The sequence below is a fragment of the Prionailurus bengalensis genome, chromosome A1 (genome assembly GCF_016509475.1).
Source record: "Prionailurus bengalensis isolate Pbe53 chromosome A1, Fcat_Pben_1.1_paternal_pri, whole genome shotgun sequence".
NCBI classification, from domain to species: domain Eukaryota; kingdom Metazoa; phylum Chordata; class Mammalia; order Carnivora; family Felidae; genus Prionailurus; species Prionailurus bengalensis.
Window position 1 is genome coordinate 179,718,413 of NC_057343.1, and position 22,788 is coordinate 179,741,200.

General features: G+C 48.6%; 1 protein-coding gene and 1 long non-coding RNA gene across 2 annotated transcripts in view; both read right to left on the minus strand.

Annotated features, from left to right (window-relative positions):
* The window catches only part of KCNIP1 (potassium voltage-gated channel interacting protein 1), a 345,736-nt gene that overhangs the window by 270,803 nt on the left and 52,145 nt on the right, over window positions 1–22,788 (minus strand). The window lies entirely within an intron of this gene.
* Window positions 15,543–22,569, minus strand: LOC122492646. The gene is made up of 2 exons (XR_006299723.1): window positions 17,768–22,569; window positions 15,543–15,809 (listed from the first exon to the last, which is right to left on the minus strand). It is a non-coding gene; the product is annotated as an uncharacterized LOC122492646 (long non-coding RNA).

Sequence of the window (22,788 nt, forward strand, 5' to 3'; positions counted from 1 at the left end):
CTTCCAGGCTGGTTTCCCCATCATCCTCACATGGCAGGCCAGAGGCAGATCCTGCCACGACACCGCCTTTGTCCTAGGTCAGGTTCCTGGAAGCGGACCCTGAGACCAGAAGTCGCGTGCATGAGATTGATCAAGGAATTGCTTTCAGGAGAAACCAGTGAGGGTGGGGAGGAAGAAACTAAGGAAGGCAAGATGCCAAGGAAGGAGGTGACCTTAGATGTGATCCTGTGGGACCTCAGGAAGGCCACCTGCATTCGGAGTCTGTCCTGCCTCCAGGCAAGGGGGAAGGGCTTTCCCACTCCCAACTTTGGCCAAGGTCCTGCGTGAGACATAAACTCCCAGGCCCTTCAGGCTCTGGGCAACTGAAAAAGCAAGTGGAGCAGCCTGGGGACAGATTTCAGAAGGGGGTGGCAGTCATGGGCTTGATGGGACTTGTGCCCACCCAGAATGGCAGGAGGGCAGCCTTGGTTTCCTGCCATAAAGTAGACCCAGAATGTGAACCCAGGAATCTTGACCCCTGTGACCAAAGGGTCTGGAGGGCAAAGTTGAACACTGCTGAGGGAGGAGGCGAGGGAGTGGGGGGGGGTTGGGGGGGGGTAGCTAAAGGTCGGAGCAGCTGGCCAGCCTAGGGCTGGGGGGGAGCTGAAGGGTCTGAGCAACACCCAGAGGAGCCAGGAGAGTCACGTGCCTCTGGGGTGTCCCTTGAGCCCGCTGGGGACCTGTTGGTGGAGCCAACACCCCAAATGTTGAGTCCCCCTGAGTTTCTGGAAACACTAAGGCTGGTGCCAAGAAGGACAGCAGAGACCTCATGGAAGGACCATGAATGGCCAGGAATGACAAAATGTATGAAGCCAGGACATCAGCCTCAGAGCAAACTCTGGGAAAAGGCTTCTTTCAGTGGCCCAAGCTTGGCTTGGCCATATGCTGACAGCACAGGCCTGAGGGACCAGGAAACCCACTGCAGTGTGGTTCTGAAGACTGCGAAGGCCCAGGGTTGAGGAACAGCTTGAAGGTTTTTAGGTCTTCCCATAGTTCCATCTAAGAGTGTGAAGAGGTAAGAAGAGAGAAATGATGTGGCAGTGGTGGGGGGACCGCCTTCCTGCCGCGGGCCCTGCCCAGAGTGGCGGCTCAGGATCTGGGGACGGGGATGGAGCCCAGGTTTGAAGGAGAGATTCTGGTTCTACTTGTTCCTTGGTGAGCTCTCTGTGCCCTTGCTAATACATTCGCCCTGTGATGGGCTCCAAGTGTCCTTCCTGGGCCAGATGCCCTGGTTTGAATCTTGGCTCACTTCCTTGGGCAGTTTGCTTCACCTCTCTGAGGCGGGCACGTGTGGGTTTGTAGGTTTGTTTTGAGGACTGGCTGGCATACAGACAGCACATAGGTACTTAGTAACCTGCCTAGGAGGGCTGCTGCAGACAAATGCCTGGACGGGGTTTGTGGATCCTAAGGGGCTGGGTCGCATTTGCTGTTTCTGTTCTTGTCTTGTTCTCTGTGGCTGAGAACGGGGTCTATAAGCTGGTTCCCAACCAGGAGTCTGAGCTGAAACACCACAGAAAACAAAAAACAGGAGAAAACACACACACACACACACACACACACACAACCCTGGGAATTGATCAGAAACGCAAATTTTCAGGCCCCAGCCCAGACCTCCTGAATCAAAAGCTGGGGGTGGGCCCAGCCCCCTGGGTTTCACTGAGCCACCCTGCCCCTCCCCAGGGTGAGCCTGGTATGTCCTCAAAAAAAATTTTTTTAAATATAATTTATTGTCAAATTGGTCTCCATGGTATGTCCTCAAATTGAGAACCACTGAGCAGGGACAGGCCCACCTTACCGGTTCTGGCCTCTGGCCCAGCGGCTGTTCCCTGTCACCCAGCATGCAGCCTGTCCCCCTCTGATGTGGTTGCTGAGACCTTTCTGTTCATCAAACAGAGCAGGAATTGGCCCTATGGGGAGCAACCTGACTCAGCCTATATTTCAGGCTATCTTTACCTGGATCCTCATTCTCTCCCAGAAATGAATAGGCTTGAAGGGCTGCATATTTGCATAATGGTTCTCTGTCCCTGTCTCTTGCCTTAATTGTTTTGGTTACTGCTTCCCTAGTCTGGTTGCCTAGAGCAGTGGTATTTTGACCTTGCAGGCCTCAAAGTCACCTGGGCAGCCTGTGAAAGGGCAGATACCCACCCCCACCCCTTCCTCATTCCAGAAGGAGGTGTAGCTGCAGTGTAGCTGGAAGCTGCATTGACACTGGACATAAAATCGAGATGAGGCCATGGTCTTGGCCAGTGAAGGGGTGTGAGAATGTTGGTCTCATTGAGATCCCCACGGCTGCCCTCCAGAAGCCTTCCAGGAGCCTGAGGGCTCTAGGGCCCCTCAGGTGGTGGTAGGCTCCCTGGAGGTGGAACAGGAAGGTGATGGGAGGAAGGGAAAGACGTGGGGTACCAGTCCTTGAAGGGGCAGACTCCTGGTGGGCTCCGAGGGGTGTGCCCTAAGGAGCAGTGGTGTTGCTCCCTAAGCACGGTGCCAGGCACTGCGCATGTGGTTTCTCATTTAATGCTCCTGCAACCCCACAGGGTAGGGGTTTTATCTCCAACTTCACAGAGGTTAAGTGGCTCGTCCAGAATCACATCACTGGTCAGGAGCAACCATAGTCCTGCCCTGTTTTGGAGCCCGTGCCTTCAGCACCGTCTTGTACTTCCTCCTCCTGGGAGAGAAAGTCAAGGACATAGCTCAGTGTCTGTCGCAGAGTGAGCTTACAACAAAGACAGCTCCACAAATAGCCCCTTCCAACCCCACTTTATAGATGAGGAAGCTGAAACTCTAAGGGCTGCCTGGACCTGCAGATGCCGGGAGGCTCGACTCTGGAGCAAGAATGTAAGGGCTTATTCCCTGTTTGCAGTGAAACTTCTAAGCAGCCTAAGAGATTCCGGAAGACCTCCGACTTGGGGTGAATGGGAGAAGAGAGGCAGGGTGCCTCCAGCCTTTGGGAAAGAGGAGGGAGACACTGAACCCAGGAGACTGGGCTTGGTAGTAAAACCTTGCTAGGAAAAAGCTGGGCTGGGGAGCAGGAGCAGACCAGCCTGTGGCCTGTGCCGCCCTCTGCTGGTCATGGGTGGTACTGGTCACAGCCGGCAGGGGCCAGCTCTTGGGACTTTATGGGACTCAGGCCAGGTCACCAGGGGAAATTGTCTGAGACCTGACTCTGGCCACTTTCACTTCAGCTCAGACAGTCTCACATCAGCGTCATCCAAGACCATGTGTTGGCAGCTGGCTGGAGCCACGCACTCCCTTCTATTCTGTTCTTGGAGAAGGTATGACAGTCACATTACCTTCTCGGTCAACCCAGGTCCCTGGTGCTGTTCTTCTGGTTCACAGGGATCGGCCAAAGTAGCAGTTTCCTGCTGGAGCTTCCATGGTGCCCATCCTGCCTGAGCCAGAATTCCTGCCTCTCCTAAAATTGTCCATTCTGGCTTCCAAGGAGGGGCTTGATAGGATGCCCCCTGATTTGGGGGTTGTTGGAAAGTAAGAGTCTCAGGGTCCCTCTCACTCCAGCTCCTGGAATAATATGAACAGTGTCTGACATTAACTGAACACTGATTATATTCCAGTGGCTTTTCTTTTTATTTATTTTATTTTATTTTATTTATTTTATTTTTGAGAGAGAGAGAGTCAGAATGAGAGTGGGGAGGTGCAGAGAGAGGGAAACACATAATCTAAGGCAGGCTCCAGGCTCTGAGCTGTCAGCACAGAACCCAACCAGGGCTCGAACTCATGGATGGTGAGATCTCGACCTGAGCCGAAGTTGGATGCCCAACCGACTGAGCCACCCAGGTGCCCCAGTCACTTTTCTAAATATAATGAATACGTAGTAAGTATATGCATACAGAGTTGTCACAACAAACTTAGGAGGGAGGTACTGATACTATCCCTGTACTGTAGAAGACAAAAACTGAGATTCAAAGAAATCTCATCAACAGTTTGAGATCCCACAGCCATTAAACAGCAGAGCAGGATTTGAACCCAGGATTTGGTTCCTCCGCCCTTGCTTTCTAGCCATGACACTGTCCTGCTGAAGGCGGGCATAATCCACAGACCTCCCTCTGTGGCCAGCCCAAAGCAGTGGCATCCGGGCTGGGAAGTGGTGCTGAGGCAAGCAGGAGGCACCTCTGGATGGATGGAGATACAGAAGTTAGGAGAAGGAATTCAGTCTCTCAGCCAGGTGGGCCTGGGACAGGATCCCAGGACTGCCCCTGGTGAGCTGGCGGACTCTGACAAATTGTACCCTGCTCTGAGCCTCAGTGTCCTTATCTGTGAAATCATACTAATAATAACATTCCTTTCTCTGAGGGTTTTGGTAAATGTTAAATGGGACAAGTAATGTGACACTCGGTAAGCCCTCAACAGAGGTGGGTTTCTTTCCTTCCTTTGAAATTGGGCTTAAGCCACCAAGCCATCTGGGGGAGGCACAGGTAGTGATGATGGTGGAGATGTTGAACATCCCAGCTGCTTATAATTATTGAACATCTACTATGTTTAACCGGATAGCTACGAATGGCTATTGTCTGCGAGTGCATTAGCTTTGGACTTACTTTTTGTTCCGTTTCAGTGGTTCATCCATGAAGATTTAAAGACACTGGTACCCAGGTCCTACTGATTTAGTTGGACTGGACAATACAGGATCATGGCTTCCCAAGGGGTTCATATGGTGCAGCTGGGATTGAGAGCCACTGAGAATATTCCCATTTAATATTTACTTATTATTCAGATCTCAGCTCAGATGTCACCGCTTTAAAGAAACATTCCCTGACCACCTAGACCAGGCCCATTGTCCTTGTTTCATACCACTGTATATTCCTTTCCCTCAGAGAGAATTTATCCCATTTACATTTATTTGTGTGGCCATTTCAATGTCTGTCTCTTTCACTAGACAGTTTTCTCATCTGTAAAATGGGGAGATAAGTTCCTGCCTCACGGAGCTCTTGTGAGGATCTAATAACAGACCGCAGGTAAAGAGTTTGGTGATCTTCTAGGTGGTCCCTGTGAGTGGTGACTCACTGCCTGTCACCCAGGGGGCCTTTGGACTAACTCACTGCTGTCTTCTAATTTCTTAATTAGCAATGTCACTCATGGACCTGGCATTAGTCTCTCTGGATTTAGGCTGTGAGGTGAGCCTCAGGTCATCTGAACTTCCCTGTTAGTGTGACCTCATATCATAGCCCCTAAGCTATGGAATCTGAGCCCTCAAGTGCCAGCTCTGAGCTAGTATTCTTGTTCTGTGTGCCCAGCTGGTCTGTCCTTTTAATAATCAGATTACTCACTCAAAAAATATTTAACTAAGGCCCAGTTAGGTGCCAGGCATTGCCCCAAATGCTGTATACATATTATCTCATTTAAGAACTTTTGCTGTTTCAATAAAGCCTGCCCTCTTATTTCTAGTTAGAACCTAGGGATGAGGGTTGATATAAATGAGTTCCGGGAGAGTTTGAATTGGGGGGGAGGGTGGTGGTGGTGGGAGGAATGGTCCCTTACCTGCTGGGATCTCAGGCCTCATGGAAAGACTCTGCTCTTTAGCATCATCTAATTGTTTCTGCACAAGCCCAGGCCTGCCAGATTGCCCTACTTTTAAAGAGAATCCAGCAGCCTACATTTCTATATGGAAATCTCAGCTTTTAGAAAATGGCTCAATTTGGAAAAAAAAAAAAAAAAAAGAGACATAACACCATGTCTAACCCAAACTCAACTATACGATGGGATCTACTCTTGAACAGACTTAAGCCTTTGAGGAGAGAGGGTGGGATGTCCTCGAGCCAGGCAAGGACAGGAGCAGGAGGAAGCTTGGGGAGAAAGATGGAAAAAAGAGAGACTCATCTCCTTAAATCCAGAAAGAGGCTGAGAATGTGCGTGGGTGGTAGAGCCTTGGTGGGAGTGATGGTTAATTCCATGTGCCAGCTTGTCTGGGCTAAGGGATGCCTAGATTGTTGATAAACATTATTTCTGGGTGTGTGTGTGTGTGTGTGTGTGTGTGTGAGGGTGTTCCCAGAAGAGGTTAGAGTGAGTACTTTGCCAGTGCAAGTGGGTATCATCCAGTCCCCTGATGTCCTGAATTGAACAAAAGCCAGAGGACTGGCAGGTTTCCTCTCTTTGCTTGGACCAGGATGTCCATCTTCTTCTGCCTTCCTCTGACCTCACATTGGGCGCCCCTGGTTCATGGGCCTTCAGACTCCAACTGAGACTAACACCACTAGCCCCTGATTCTCAGACTTTCAGAGACAGCCTGGGTTTCCTGGTTGTCCAGGCTGCAGATGGCAGACCGTGGGACATCTTGACCTTCACAAGCACGTAAGCCAGTTCCTATAATGAATGTCCTCTTATGTACATCTACACGGATCCTATTGGCTCTTTTTCTCTGGAGCACCCCGAGGAATCCAGTGGTGTGCCTGGCTCCCTATGTACCAGTCTGGAAAGCCCAGTTTCAGCAGAGACTTGGTGCCCCAGAGACCCCAAATAGCAGAGCCTTGGACTTGTAGGACCCTGGGGGCTTGGAGATATATATATATATATATATATATATATATATATAAAATCTAAACTCTCCCAGATTCTTGCATGAAGCTAGAGAGGGGGGAGTGCAAATCATGAGACAGGAGACGCCACCCCCGGCCCAGGGTCCCATACTTGGTTTCAAGAACAAATGACAGACAAATGGATGGACATTCCTTCCACTGCTGGACACAGGGATCATGACTCCGGAACACCCCTCATGCCCTCCACAGACTGCTGTCCAGTCCGTGGAGGAGAAGCCTGCACCGTGACAGGCAGCAGGTCAGCCTGGGAAGGCCACCAGTCAGGCCGGCTGGTTTCTGTGGAGCCTGTAAACTGTAGCGCTCGCTTCGATTCACAACCCAATTGTCTGTAAAATGAGGCACTTTCGGCAGGTCCCTTAATTAGAATCCGTTTCTCTAACTCAGAGGCAAGAGGCTGAGGCTGCTCTGCCAGCGTCTATTGATGGAAGGAGATGGGTGAATCTTCCCTGCAGGAGCAGAGGGGCCGGGAGGGACAGGGTGGCAGGGGAGCCTGCTTGGGGTGTCCAGCTGTGTGAGGGAGACAGTGAGCAAATGTTGGGATCTGGGAAGCAGTTGCCCTTCTTCCTTTTGGAGCTAGTGAAGATGTCAGTTAAAGAACGGAGATCCAATAATAACACCTGCAGGGGCAAATAGTGACAGCCGCGGCTACCACTTCTGGGTCACTTCTTATGAACCAGGAAAGTGCACACCGTCTCACATAGTCCCCATGGCAATTCTTTTCCAGTTCCATCCTTCCCTGGTTCCGAACAGGGGGCCAGGGGCCCCAAGGTGAGCCTCCGGTTTAGGCAAGCATTTACTGGGTGCTTTCTTTGAGCACAGGGCTACAAAGTTTCCTGATAGGACTTTCCAGTCCTTAGGTAGAAATGAGTATTTAGGAAAGTCACCAAGTACCAAAAAATACGAATTTCTGCATTAACCATACAGGGTATGATAGAGTCAAGAAAACAACAATGTGATCTCCTTCGGGTGGAATAGTTGCCTGAGCAGGGTTGGGGGTATGAATGATGGGCTTTGAAGGGTGTGTAGGAGTTTGCCAACTGGAGAAGGTAGAAGGAAATGCCAGGCCAATAGAACACCTTGCACAGAAGCATGGGAGTACTGGGGGGAGTAACACACACTGCAATGTGCTATTACCCTGGGGTACAAGAATATATGTGTTGGAGGGATAATAATAAGAAAGAGACACCAGGCTGGAGTTGGTGACAAGTGTGACAAGTCTCATGCCATGCCATGAAGCTAGACTTTATTCCCTAGACACTGGGGACTCACGGAGGGGTTTTAGCAAGGAGAACGATTTATCTAGTCTAGCTCTGTGGTGTAAGATGTCCCCTCTGGCGGCTGATTGGACATGGGCGCTGAAGGAAGATGCATGTGGTGGGACCAGGGCAAAGGAAAATTCCTGGGAAGTCACCTTGGGCTCATGGAAGGAACTACCTGACACATCAAGCTGTCATGTGATAGGAAAGGGTGGTGCCCAGAAGTAACAAGTTCCCCGTCAGTGGAGGAATCCAAGCGGAGGGGAGGCCTCCTTCGGTTTGTTTTCATCTTGAGACTTGGAAACTGAGTGGATGCGAGAAGGAAGTTTGTAGCGGGGACACAGTAGAGAAGGCCTCTCCAGGCTTACTCCCCCCACCCCTGCCGGCTGAGCAGGGGTGCCCGAGCCCCCTTGGGCCCCTCTGCTGCAGCTTGCTAACTCAACTGCCACCTCTGCCCCCTCGGTGGCAGGATACAGCTCTCACGACAGAGCTGGTAAACCCCAGATCCTCTGCCCCACTCCCAGCAGAGGAGCAGGGGCATTGGGTCAAAGTCGGATCTAGGGGGCATTAGGAAGAGGAATATTTTCTTCCCACATAAAGGCCGGAAGTGAAAGACATACACACCTTTCTTCCTGTCTGACACTGGATGGGGTAGGTCATACAAGACTGTGGTGCCTGTGACCACTGACAGGACAGCAGAGAGTCGCAGAAGCCACCCCAAGGCTTGGCTGAATCACGACCCTAAAATTGTCTACACCCTGACTGTTGATCTGTAAGGCAATAAATAGCAGGGTTTAAGCTATTTCAAAGTCAGATATTATGTCTCTTGCTGCTAAATTCAGTCAGGAATATTGCCATAATAAAAAAGCAAGATAAAATTAAACACAGGTCCAGCTCCCAAAACACTGGTAAGCAGTGTAGACTTTGACTTAAGTTGTGGGGAGACTGCAGGAGGCATTATGTCCGACATTCTGCCTTTTGGGAAACCCCCTTCACCCTTTCTGCCCTTTCTGTCAAGTTCAGGTGCTTGCCACATCATTTTCCCCAGCCTCCTCCCATCTCTCAATCTCCTTTCCATCCTTTTTTTCTTATGTGGAACGACTTAGGTTTTCCTCAACTTCTTTGCTAAGGAAAACAGAGGTTCTCTCTAGGACACATTCACACCAGAAGGCGGGCATGGGAGGAACAGGGGGGAGGGGAAACTTGAGCATGGCTTTGAAGCACTAAGAAGAGTTCACCGAGTCGGAGAGGGAAGAAGAAAATAGGGAACTGCACTTGTAAATCTAGCGAAAGTGTTTTATTTCTATCATACACTGAAAATGCTACCTTTGAGGCTAACCCTCTCATTTAGGAGGCTCTGGAAAGCTCGCTGACTCTCGGGTTGGGGATCGGACCCAGACGCTGTAGGGAGTGTGAGTGGAAGAGGTGTCCCTGGGTCTTGGCAGCCTGGCCTGCACACTGTCCCTTGGGAGGGAGGAGAGGGGTGGGGAGCCGACTCTCAGGAGCAAGATGAAAGTGTCAGACCCCTGTGGTCTGAGAGTAGCCCTGGTGCCTTCCGCAGGCTGGCACACGGGGTGTGGCTCACATCCCTGCCTGCGCTGGCTGGGGACTCGGGGGCTTGGGTGCAAAGGCTCCCGGGGAGGAGGTCCCTTCCACGGCCCTCGTGCTAAGCTGTGCTGGTCGGGGCCGGGTCGGACTATTCACTGACTGTGTGAGCCTGGGAAGTCACTTCCCCTCTCTGTGCCTTTCCCCGAACGGGAAATAAGAACGCCCGCAAAGGCAGGATGAGATGAAGTGGTGGTAGCTAGAGTATTCTTGGCCACACTCGAGAAGAGTGGCCATGAAGGACGCAGGCCTGGCTCAGAGTCTCGTACCCTGTACAGTGTCTTTGTGTTGGCACCTAGCAGGAGGCACAGCAAGAGAAGACCAGGCTTCCAGATTGAGCTGGGAAATGAAACACATAGGACATGTGGGCTAGTAACAGGTTATCAACATGTGGGTTATTATTAACAGCTGCTTCATTGAGCTAATGGGCCTGATAATGTTGAAATAGGGTGTGTATGTGTCCATGCGTGTCTGTAAAGCCCTTTCAATCACAAACACCTAAACGAGCACCTCCCCAGGTGTGACAGGCCCTGAGGATACAGAGACCAGAGGTGGGCAAGAATGGTCCCTTCCCTGGAAGGGCTCTGCATCAGAGTCAGTGCAAAAAAGAGGGACCACCTGGATGCTGTAATGAGGAAGGGACTTACTGAGGGAAATGGGGGGCCTACGAAGTCACTGGAAGGGCCAGAGAAGTAGCCTCCAGAGGTGACCCTGGAGCACTGCCTCTGAGGTGGCTGCTGGCATTGCTGAGCTCAGGGCACGCTGCTGGGGCTGCAGTTCGGGAAACAGGAAGCTGCCTCTACTGTGACGGCACAGCAACTTCCTCTAGTCACCAGGAAGCTGTAGGATGGATCGCGGGACAGGGCCACAGACAACCTGTCCCCCCACTTGGCCTGCCAGCAGAGAGCTGCCCCAGGAGCGGGAAGATGGCTTCCGCCTTCCAAATCTCACTCAGGCATGTGTGACTGGTGTCCAGGGTCTGGGCTTCAAGAGGTCTGGGGTTAGCTATCTGGCCTCCATTGCAGAGCAAGGGACACTTGTAGGAGGGAGGCTGGGGTTGGAGCCAAGTCAGGGACAGTGGCTGAGTCTCTGGCAGTCACCACCGGCTGTCTAAAGCCTGGCCAGAACCAGCAACCTGCCCCCCGTTCTATTTCCTCCTTAGACTCAACTTTGCAGAGATGGGGACACTGGTTGACCCTCCTTCCTGTGGATACAGGGAACCCCAGAGGGTCTCCTGGATTTCCTTCACCAGCTCTCTGCCTTATGCCATGACTGACATCACCTACAAGGCTGGGACACGTACAAGAAGCTTGGGCCTGGAAGTGACAAATGGTTTTCAGGTTCAAATTCTCTCTTTCTGGGGGCCAGGCTAGGTTTACCCTCGTGTAGGTGCAGGGGAAATGGATGTGGCAAGTTAATTCGTTTATTCAACTGATATTTACCAGGTACCTTCTATGTTTCAGACATTACCCTAGGGCTGGAGAAATAGAGGCGAATAGCTCAGACACCTCTTGTGGAGCCTACTTTCTAGTGAGCCAGAATATAATAACCAAGTCAAGAACTGAGAAAAGAATAAGCCCTTCAAAGTAAATGACACAGAGCTATGTAATGAAGAGATCCCAGGGGAGGGCAGCTTTTAATGGAGGGTGCAGCTGAGGGCCTTTTTGGGGAGGTGACTTTGAACTGAGGTTTGATTCATAGGTTGGAGTCAGCCATGGGAAGATCTGGAGCATGAGCAAAGAGTGCAGCATGTGCAAAGGCCCTGAGGCATGCATGCTCTTAGTGCATCTGAGGACCAGAAAGAAGCCAGGATGTCTGGACACAGGAGAGTGGTAAGGAGGAACAAGCAAATGTCAGCATACATATGTCATTTCACTCAAGACCTTGAGGGTCATGGCGGAAGGTTGGGATTTATTCTGAGAGTGGTGGGAAGCCATTGGAGGCTTCTAAATAGGAGAATGGCATGGTCTGATTTACATTTTAAGGAAATGACTGAGGCAAATGGGTGAATGATGGATTGAGGTGGGCAAGAACAAGGGCAGGGAGGCTGGCAAGAGGCTGGCATGGTGAACAGGTGAGAGATGGCAGAAACTTGGACTCGGGTGCTGGCTCAGGAAATGGCGTTCAGATCAGAACTGTTCCGCTCCCAACCCCCTAGCCCCAGCTCAAAGGAGTCCCTAGATCTTTGAGCCCTGCTCTGGCCTTTGTCAATCTCATCATTGCCAAAAGGCATAAGGTGTGTGGAGTCTGGTGGGTGGGGTGACGCGCCCTTTGTTCTCAGACACACTGTGTCAAGGCCCGGGCATACCTGGGTTCAAATACAGGCCCTATTACTTACTGTGGGACCTTGAGCAGGTTACTTCATTGCCATAGGCCTCACTCAGTGTCCACATCTATAAAATAGGAACAATAATGCCTTCTTTTGGTGAGGATGAATCGTGAGAAAGCCAACCCAATGGTACACACCCAGTACAGGGTCTCTGTAAATGTCCGCTTCACGCCTGTCTCGCAGTCCACATCCTTTTACTCACACTCCTGCTACCCAGCACGTGGGTAGGGAGGAGGGGGGCCCAGATGGTCTGTCTAAAAAGTCCCCCAGTAATGAAAATGTCAGCAGCAGAAGAAAAGGAGCCAGGCTCTGCTCTGACGGTGGTGATGGCAATGAATGATTTATGTCCAGCATAATGGTTACATAAGCAGCTGTTACATTTTAAAAGCATCATGCAAACAATATGAAACATTTATTTAAGTGGTTCTGCACTATGGGGAATTTGATTTAATCAGCCTTTATTTCTGTTCTCATTAGAATGAAGTCTGGCAACTCTAGTAGACAGCCCTACCTCCATTTGGTAGCTTCCAGCTACTGAAAGCAAATATTTTTACTGTGCCACAATTAAACATTTATACAGCACCCGGCTCCCCATCTGGCCTGTGGATGGGAGGGGAGGTGCAGTGAATTCGCGCCACGAAAGTCTCACATACAATGAAGGAAGAAGCACCCCCACATCTAGCAGAATTAATAAAGCATACAAAGAGCCCATTTGAGAGTAAAAAAGTTCACTGATTCATAACATTTTGGATGCACTGGGAGGTGTAGGTAGGTAATCTGAGAATCCATTAGGTGGGCTTTTAATCTTTGTTATTCTGGCCTGAGTGAGATATTTTGTTTTTGTTTTTAAATTCTAAGACCCATCACAATTTATAAATCATGGACGATGCTAAGAGGAGCCTGTGAAGACGATGGGATTTACTTGAAATTCCACCAAGATTTTCATGAATTATGTTACCAAATTCAGGATAGGGGTTCCCTTGTGGAGAGTCTTGGGGGGGGGTGGTTACACAAGGGGTTTTTACTGACTTGGCAATGCTTTATTTACTTTTTAATTTTATTTATTTTAATTTTTTTAATGTTTATTTTTGAGAAAGAAGGAGAGACAGTGTGAGCGTGGGAGAGGCAGAGAGAGAGGGAGACACAGAATCAGAAGCAGCTCCAGGCTCTGAGCCGTCAGCACAGAGCCCGACGTGGGACTCGAACTCACGAACCGTGAGATCATGACCTGAGCCGAAGTCGGACGCTTAACCAACTGAGTCACCCAGGCTCTTATTTATTTTTTTTAAAGTTTTTATTTATTTATTTTGAGAGAGAGAGAGAGCAAGTGCAAGCAGGGGAGGAGCAGAGGGTGAGATAGTCCCAAGAAGCTCCATGCTCCGTGAGGAGCCCGACGTGGGGCTCTGTCTCATGAACCGTGAGATCATGACCTGAGCCAGTATGAGGAGTTGGACCCTTAATCGACTGAGCTCCCTGGGTGCCTTGGCAATGTTTTATTTCTTTTTTTTTTTTTTTTTCTAATTTTTTTTTTCAACGTTTATTTATTTTTGGGACAGAGAGAGACAGAGCATGAACGGGGGAGGGGCAGAGAGAGAGGGAGACACAGAATCGGAAACAGGCTCCAGGCTCCGAGCCATCAGCCCAGAGCCTGACGCGGGGCTCGAACTCCTGGACCGCGAGATCGTGACCTGGCTGAAGTCAGACGCTTAACCGACCGTGCCACCCAGGCGCCCCACAATGTTTTATTTCTTAAGAGGGTGGTGGCAACATGGATAATTCTGTAGATCTTTTGCATGTGTCAAATAGTGTGTTCTATTGGTAATAGAAAAAAAGAGGAAAGAATTTACTGGGTATTGGGGTAAAAAAACTGAAATTCCAGTCTTGTCTCTGCCACTGTCTCTGTGAATCTTAGACTCCCCTCCTGCCTTTTCTGGGCCTCAGTTTCCTTATCTATGAAAAGGCAGAATTGGGCTAGAGCAGTGTTTCTCAAAGTTTGTTCCCTGAATCACTTCTCAAGTGATGGCCCTTAAAAAAAAAAAAAATTCCATAGTTAAATAAGTCTGGGAAATACTGTGTACTGTCTGCCCCCTGGGAAGATCATAGAATGTTAGAGGTTCTGAGAAGTCCTGTGGCAAAGAGGTGTCTTTTGTTAAATACCTATTTAACCATCATGAGGTACCAGCATTCCGTAAAATAGCCTTTGAGATTTGTTATTCTGGATTAGTTCAAAGATCCTTTTAAGTCTACACTCTTTAATAATTTAAGCCAGCTTCCTGCCCCTGAATAGGATAATCGCTAACTATCCCTGGAATAGAGAATGAGGACATCCCAGCCCATCGCTTTTCTCTAGGTGAGCCAGCTGATATCCTTCCTTCCTGCAGGCACCTGGGCTCATGCCCTCCCAATGCTGGGAACCTCTTCCTCAGCCACTCATTGAAATTCCTAGGTGTCTATCTTTCCTTTCTCCTTGGCTCCCCACCCCGTAAGTATAAATTTTCCAGATTGTCTGTGGCTTAGTATGAGATGATAAAACTGAGGATCAGAGAGGTTGTGCGGCTGAGACATGGCCACATGGCCAGGGAGTGTCAGGGCTGAGACCAGAACCAAGTTCCCTTCTCATTCTCTTCAAATGCTCAAATGCTTGCTTTACATCCAGTTTACAGCCTGCCCCGTGCTGGTATTGAAGGACAGTTTAAGTCCTTGCATACTAACCTGATGCTGTCTTTTCTTGTTACTGTTTTTCTATGATGGTTGTTTGCTTTTTGTTTTGGTATGGCTCCCCTGGGAAGATTAATAGTCTCCTTAAAGGTGAATGTCATGTCTGTGTCTGTACGAAACCCAGCACTGTCCCAAGGATAGCAAGGTGCTGATGACCCTGTCAATGCCCCGTCAGTGAACGTCCCACCTGGCTTCTTAATCTGCCTGCCAAGCCATCTTGGTGCCAAGTACTCCTCTCTTGAGTGACGCAGTTACATGATTTTCTTCACACAAAGTCATGGTTAAGGCTCCCCCTCCACTGTGGGGTACTTCCGAAGGCGAGAATCACGTCAGCTCTTCTCATAGGTTCTTAGTCAATTATTCACGTTGGAAAAAACCTTGATTAACTGGAATCTTTGAGCAACCACACCCCATTTGAGAGAGAAAGAGACAACTTGGGGGAAACCAGGTTTTTACTGTGGATTAAAAGAGAGCTATGTCATTTCTAGGGAGAAGCCCTTTATACAATCATACAGTGAAATTAGGTGTGAAAGTGAAAAAAAGGAAGTCTGCCTTTTTGAAGGATGGTTTTAAACACATCCTGAAAAACAGTATCATTTTCTGCGAAATCCTTATGTGACTGGGAAACAGAAATGAACCATGGCTGAGGGTCCCTGATAGCGTGTTGATTTGAATTTGCTCCGTGGCTGCCTATCTGCCCTGGGGGCCAACTCAGAAATGACACTCCCCCTTCAAATTCTTTTGGGGGAGCTACTCCTGAGGTGGGTTGTTCTGGTTGCAGTTTTTCTTTGGAGATGGTTTTCCAGGAGAGGAGCACACCCACTAGATGGCAGTGTGCCTGCGGCCGGATCTCACAGGGCCTGTCACACTGGGCTGCACCCACGGACCCCCACCACATGTGTCTATGGAGCCCTTGAAAGGTGGCTGGTCTGGGTTGAGCTATGCTCTATGTGGCGGGGCGGGAGAGGGGTAATGTACAACATTTTATGAATAATTGTTTTCTATTGATTGCATCGATATATGGAGTTAAAGAAAACACAATATTAAAACTGATTTCACCTGTTTTCACTTGCTTTTTAATGTGGCTACTAGAAAATGTAAAATTACATATATGGCCTCATTATATTTTCGTTGGCAGAGAAGAGAGAAGAGAGAGGGTGGGGAAGGTGGCGATAAGACAACTGGGCAGAGCCAGCATAAGGTCCTGTGCAAAATGGAAGCCTGTGGGGTTTGGCAAACGATCAGCTGGGCTTGGGTTGTGGCTCCTCGTCTGTTCTGGACTCATGGCTCAATCATTTTAGGCATTGTTTCCTCCATCTGTAAATGGGCAACAAGTGTTACTTCGTCATATGTATGTTGAAAGGCTTAGCTGTAGGATAGCCATGAGCTGTGGTCCTCTCAAGCCTGCATCCCAACGCGATAGTAACAGCACCCCCTTCAGTCCCAGAATCGTCTCAGTTAAAACAATAAATTACATGGTCTCCCTCGTTAAGTGAGATTATGAATATTGAGCACCAGGCACATTATAAGCACACGGCTTTATATACAATAGATCCCACAACTCAGATATGAAAGATGCTGACTTCTGTAACTCCGTGCAATTCTAACTTGGAGCTCTGTTTCTGCTTGAAGCACAAAACTCAGCCTTGGCATTTTCAGGTAAATTCAGTTATTTCAGAATTACATTCAAATCCAGAGCTCCGTCTGTTTCCTTTCTTCTAATGTTGCATCTAAGTTGCATCTAAGCACCTAAGTTGAGGGGTGGTCATGCAGGTGGATGGCATTGGGCAGGGAGGGGATTTTGGCCATTTACTTGTTTTCTCCAATGGACTGAGTTCCTCCACCTCTCTGGTCGCTCTCCCCATGTCTGATGAAGTCACAGCCCATAGCACCTCATCTGCTGTGGCACCCTCAGCCCCTCCTCAAGTCTCTGCACCCTCCTGGAGACTGGCTGTGGTTTGCAGAGGTCGGCACCAGAGGCTGACTCTGTAGTCCCCTCTTGGGTAAGCTCCCTCCTTCCTCACTCAGACGATGGCTTTACATTGTAGAGCAAGAAGGTCCATTCGTTCAGTAACCACAGAGACTTTGCACCTACTTAGACCAAGACCTTTGGCTGAGCCCATGGGATACAGAGACAAATAATAAGTGTCACCAGCCTCACCAAGCATCTTAACCAAGACACTCACCCAAATACCAAGTGGAAAATAACCACTTCTTAGAAAGAAGTGCAACTAAATTAGGACTTTGGGATGGGTTACTCATGGGAAAGAAAACCAGGGTTGGGACTGTGTGCATAAGCTTTGTTGAATAGCTTCTGAGGACACTTGGAAAGGTGGAGGAATGGTGATCCAGCAGAAGACCCAGCATGGGAAAAGGCTTGGGGGATGTAAAGACCCAGTGTTTCAGTATGTTTGAAGGTCTTTAAGGAAGAGATAAATTGAGGTGTGTAGGTTTGGCTGAGTTGGCCTTGGGTTTTTGAGTGGAGTAGGGAGGACCAGAACTGTGTTTCAAGGACCCTTTGCCAGAAGTCACACATAACACAGACTCAAGAGAGGAGGTGTGGAGAGACTGGAGGCAAGGGAGCCCACCAGGAGACCTGGATGAGGGAGGGAACTGGAGAAATGGCGTGAATGGGGCTGTTTGAAAAAGACATTGCTGAGGTAGTCTTCACAGGCTTTGGGCACTGAAAGGGTATGACAAATTAAAGAGGTGCAGATAAAGATGATTCGAGGTTTGGAGTGGATGGGGGGGGTGGTAAAAGGGAAAAGAAGAGAGAATTCGGTTTGGGAATCAAAGTCAAAGGCCTGTTATGGGCATGGGTGTTATGAGTTTCCCGGTTGTCCAAATGAAGATGTCTTGTGGGCAAGACCAGATGTGCGGAGAGAAAGTCAACTTGGGCAAGTCAACGGGAGAGTCATTTTATTTTAGGGATTAGGACCGAGGAAAAGAAGAAAAAGCAGATAGGATAAGTGTATCGGTCAGATTCTCAACCGGAAACGGATGCCGTACTCAATTCTGGTGATGTGAGGAGAGTTTTTTTAAAAAAGGACTAGTGGCAAAGTTGTCAGTGGAGTACAGAGACAGCACTGGGAGAGCTGGGGAACCTCGCTTTCTCTCTCTCCTCTCCTGGAAGGGAAGGTCACCAGAACCCAGCAAACAGGAGGGTGTATAGACTCAGACACCTTGAAAGTAGCCATCTCTCCACGTGACCTCACAGAGAGGGAGCCCAGTGAATGCACATCCTGGCCTCATGCTCCCTCTCCTCCCCTGATCACCTGCATCGTCTCCCCGTTGGCTGAGAGCAGATCCTGAGAGATAGATGGAAGGTTCCAGCAAAGCAACGGTAGCCCTTGTCGTCAGACAAGATGCTAATTCCTCAGGAGAGAATGATTTCCAGCTGTTTATTCTTTTATCCAATAAATTTTATTGGGTTTCTTGCTTATTACAAAGGTAGTACATGTTCATTGTAGGAAAACTAGAGACTATAGGCCAGCCCAAAGAAGAAATTAAAAATCATTAGCAATCCCATTGTTCAAACCAAATCGCTGCTTATAAAAATGCAATTTCTTGGACTTTTCTATTAAAAATGTAGTGTAGATGTCTTTCCATGTTGGTACATATGGATAATGTCATTCTGAACAGCTCTTTTTATACAGAGGAATCACAACTTATTTAAATAACCCCTCTTCATGGAGATGCTGGTTGTGTTCTACATTTTAAATAATAATGCATCTCTGCCACTGAATGCTTATACCTCCTTAGGCTCAGTTCCTAGGAGTGGAATTGCTGAAGCAAATGGCTTATTCATTTTAAAAGATAATGTGACATATTCTGGCATTGGTTTAAAAAAGAGAATATAATGTAAGGGTTAGAGTGTGGACTTCTTGACCAAACCTGATTTAGAATCCTTAGTGAATCTAGGGAAATTAATTCACCTCTCTGGGCCTCAGTTTCCTAATCTGTAAAATGGGGATAGTGGTAGCATGGTCCTTACAGGTTTGCTGTGAGGATTCAGTGAACTATTATGCATGATATGCTTAGAATGGAGCCTAGAACGTGGTAAATATTCAATACAAAGTGTGCTATCTCTCTTTCTCTCTACCCCTCCCCTGCTCTCTCTCTCTCTCTCTCTCTCTCAAAAATAAATAAACATTAAAAAAAATTAAAACAAAAACAAAACAAAGTAGCTGTTATCATTACCCAAAGTCTTCTTATGCCGGAGATACTGAATAGACTATAAAGTTCTTCATATCAAATGCAAAAACTCAGCTTTATTCTTCAAGACCTTCAATACCAGCCCAGCCATAGCACTGCAGCCCAGAATGAGGAAAGCGGCTCTGATAGGGTGGGGTTAACCTGACCCAAGGGCTCCCAGATGGTTTCACTGCACATAATGAGTCTCTTTGATACTCTTTCCTACGTATCACTTCTTTAAGCTGATTTCTGTGAGGAGCTGCAAGCAGAGAGTCCAGGCCTTCCTTGCCAGGGCTTGGATTTGTGGTTTCCTGTGTAGCATAAGGGCAGGTCCATGCCGGTGCGAAAAGTGGCTAGCTTTTGCTGAGAGAGGAAATGCCTGAGCAGCTTTGCCTCCTGGATGCGAGGACCCTCTCCCACCCCGAGATGTGGCTCGGGGGCCGCATCAGCTCTTGCTTTAGACTCAAGAGTTCAGACCAGATTTAGAAATCCTCCCCACCTGCCCATGGTGACGCTGGAGACCAGGGAGAGAGAAGAAAGAGACCGGAGGCCAGGAGCAGAATTTGTAGGCATCTAGGGGGTCTCCAAAGGGCTTTCTGTCACTCTTAGAATAGGGTCTGCACTCCTCAGCTTGGCCTTCCAGACTTCCCAGTCAGGCTACTTTTTGGCTCTTGGCCCTGCTCCTCCTATCTCCCCCTCGCCCCCTGACAGCAACCTTCACATGCCAAGCCCATCCCTGCCTACGGGCTTTGCAATGGCTGTACCCTCTTCCTGGAATGCTCTTCCTCAAACTTCCCTTGGCTGGCAACTTCATATCCTGGAGATATCACCTCCAAAGAGAGCCTTCCCTGAACACTTCCTCCTTGCCTTCATCCATTCAACCGCATTTATTGAGAAGCTACTAGGTGTTGGGCACTTCTAGGACCTAGGATAGAAAGATAATCAAGATAGAAAGGCCCCTCATGGAACTCACATTCCAGCATAGAGAGGCAGACAACACACAACAAATTATCAGAGAGAGACAGGTGCTCTGCAGGGAAATAAAGCACCATGACAGGATGGTGAGTTCTGAGACTGGTTTGAACCTAGTGGTCACAAGGCTCTCTCAGGAGATGCCTTAATGCTGAAATCTCTCAGAAGGAAGAAACCAGCCATGTTCCCGGGGAAGGTGGTGGCTGGGGCGCAGCACCATAGCAGTAGTCCTCAGTCTGGGAATTTTGCTCCCTGGGGGTCATTCGGCAAAGTCTGGGGACATTTTTGGTTGTCACGACTTGGGATAGTGGGTTATTATGGGTATCTAGAGAGTAGAGGTGGGCGATACTCCCAAATGTCACACAAATGCACAGGACAGTCCTCTGTGACAAAGAATTATCCTATACCAAATGCCAGTAGAGCTGAGGTTGGGGAGCCAGAGCTTTGGGTTAGGGGTCCAAGGATGGGGAACATATGAGGGGAAATACGAGGGACAGACAGACAGCAAACAAGCAAATACAGAAGTGAGAATAATTGGCAGGAAAATCCCTCCCTCTTTCTTCCGTCCAGCTCATCCCCTCACTGAGAAAAACAACCAATGTCCACATGGCTTATCCCAATTAACAACCATAATGTTTGCTCACAGGGAGAACAATTTGACAGGAGATGGCATATTACATTCAAATTCAGCTTACATGACAATATTCACGAGTCACTAAAAAATACACAGAAACTGAGCTCATCCTTCAAAATTCATTCCATGAATATTTGCCAAGTACCTACTATGTATCAGACATTAGAAACCTTACCAAGTACATCAAAGAAACTCTGCCCTGCTTCTCTACCTCTTTTCTTGCTACACACAGAAACAAGAAGCAGCCAGAGTGGGAAAGCCTGAGTAGATTTTAAACATTTAGTTATACTCTAAAGAATACTCTTCAGATTTTTGGTTGAAGAGCTCAAGCAGGTTTTGATAGAGAAAGGATAGCAAATAATGATTTCCTTCTTACACACACACACACATTTTATAAGTTTGAAACCTGGATCCATACGATAATCAACATCGACATTTAATCGTTTAATATTTAACATAGACCTTTTCCAGAAAAGTTGTCATTAGGTTGATTGCATGTCTCAAAATAGATTTGGCTAGATATAAGAAGGGATTATTATATATGACATTTACACGTCAGTTCCCCCTCCTTTGCCTGGGGCAGACATTGCTAACTGATGGCAGCACTCTTGACTGGGTATACAGAGCTATGGACCCAGCTCTTCTTAACGTAGCATGCCAGGCACTCAGTGCTGATAAATCTAAGTTACCACAAGGACAGAACATTTTTGCCTTCTATGCTGACTGTTTTTTTGCATTATGTCATTTCTTCCCCATACTCAACTTGTGCAGCTGTTTTGTTTTGTTTTGTTTTGTTTTTTAACCTTAGCTCAGGAATGGACACAGATACAGTTAGACAAGATTAGGGAAACATTCAGGATGCATAAATGGCTGGGGCTTGTTGATTTCTCTACAGGAAAGAAAGATGATGGGTTCTGAGTTAGTTGATGGCTTTTGCTCCTCCTCGCCGTGACGGCAGGTCCCAGGGGCAGGCGGGACCAGTGAACGGGGGAGCAGAGTCCATGATGAAACAGAGATCATTTTTATATTTTTATATACACGTCAGGAGATCATTTTTATATTTTTATATACACGTCATGTCCAAAGCACTGGGCAAGGCAGAACTGGGAGTCCCCGGGCTGAGGGCAGATCAGATGTGAGTTATGAGTTGAACACTGTCCTTAGACACGGAATGATATGGAGTCACCCCCTTCCCAGATTCAGGGCCAGCTCCTGGCTCCTGCACGGGACGGTTCTGTTCTGGCAGCCTAAAGCCATCAAGTAGGGCTGGAAACTCTCTTGCACAGACCAGTCCTCTGCCCCTTCCCCATCCCTTGCCAATCACAAATTGTCACTGTCCTTGAGCTCCAGAGAAATTACTCCCTTTAATGGAGTGCAGGACCTGAGCCAAATCTCCTCCCTCTGCCTCTTTCCTCACCATTTCCCAGGCACAAGCACAGAACAAAATAAATGCAAACCAAACATGGAATAGGTTTTACTCCCCCAGGAAATTCTGGAACAGTTCAGATCTCTGCTTGCACTCAGACCCGGTGGACAAGGAAAATGAGCTCCAAGTACCGCCACGTGGCACTTACGTTAGGATTCTGGGCTGGGAAGAACTCAGAAGGTGTCCCCCTCCTTCTGTGCCCGTGCACCACCTTCCCTTCCTTTTCCCTGGTGCCAAATATGCCTTCATTCATAAATGAAGCATGGGAATACCTGGCCTCATTCATTCGAGAATCACATAATGTTGGGTTATCTTTGTGATGCTTTTCAATTGATAAAAATCAACTACAAAAATGGTTTGATCTTCACAACACCCTGTGACATAGCTACTGTTACTATTCCTATCTCACAGACAAGGAAACTGAGGCTCAGAGAAGCGAAGGGTCTTTCCCAAGAGAGAGAAATGGGTAGATACTTGGGATGTGAGTCCACGTCTTCTGACTCACGGCCCGGAGTCCTTCCCGGTACAACACAGCTGCCGTGTAAGTGCTGTGACCTTTTAATCGAGTGCGGCTATGCTGAGAAGGGTTTCATTATGATAGGAAATGAGCCCACCGAGGGCCAAGGCCAGGCGTAATTAATTTGAGAGTGTCCACTGCACTTTGGACACCTGTCGGTAGGGCACCGAGGAGCTCAGGCCAGCATCCATCTGCCGAGACCCTGAGGGGCCTGCAGCAGCAAGGCACCCCCCTGGCCTGTTCCCTAGTGCTCAAGCTGAGGTCACGCGTGAGCCACACACTTAGAGATCCACCTACCCGTCATTCATTCATTCATTCATTCACGCACTCTTTCGACAAATCTTCACTGGGGGCTCCCTGTGTGCCAGGTGCTGCCCTAGCCCTGGGGATCCGACAGCGTGCGGAACGGACAACGATCCCTGCCTGTGTGCGGTTCGTGTGCCAGTGCGCATGTGGTTAGGGGACAGTGGAGACAGGTACACAAGACAGGTCGACTGTGGAGTACGTCAGGTGGTACCAGGTGATAAAAGTAAAACGGGGGGCATGGGGCGGC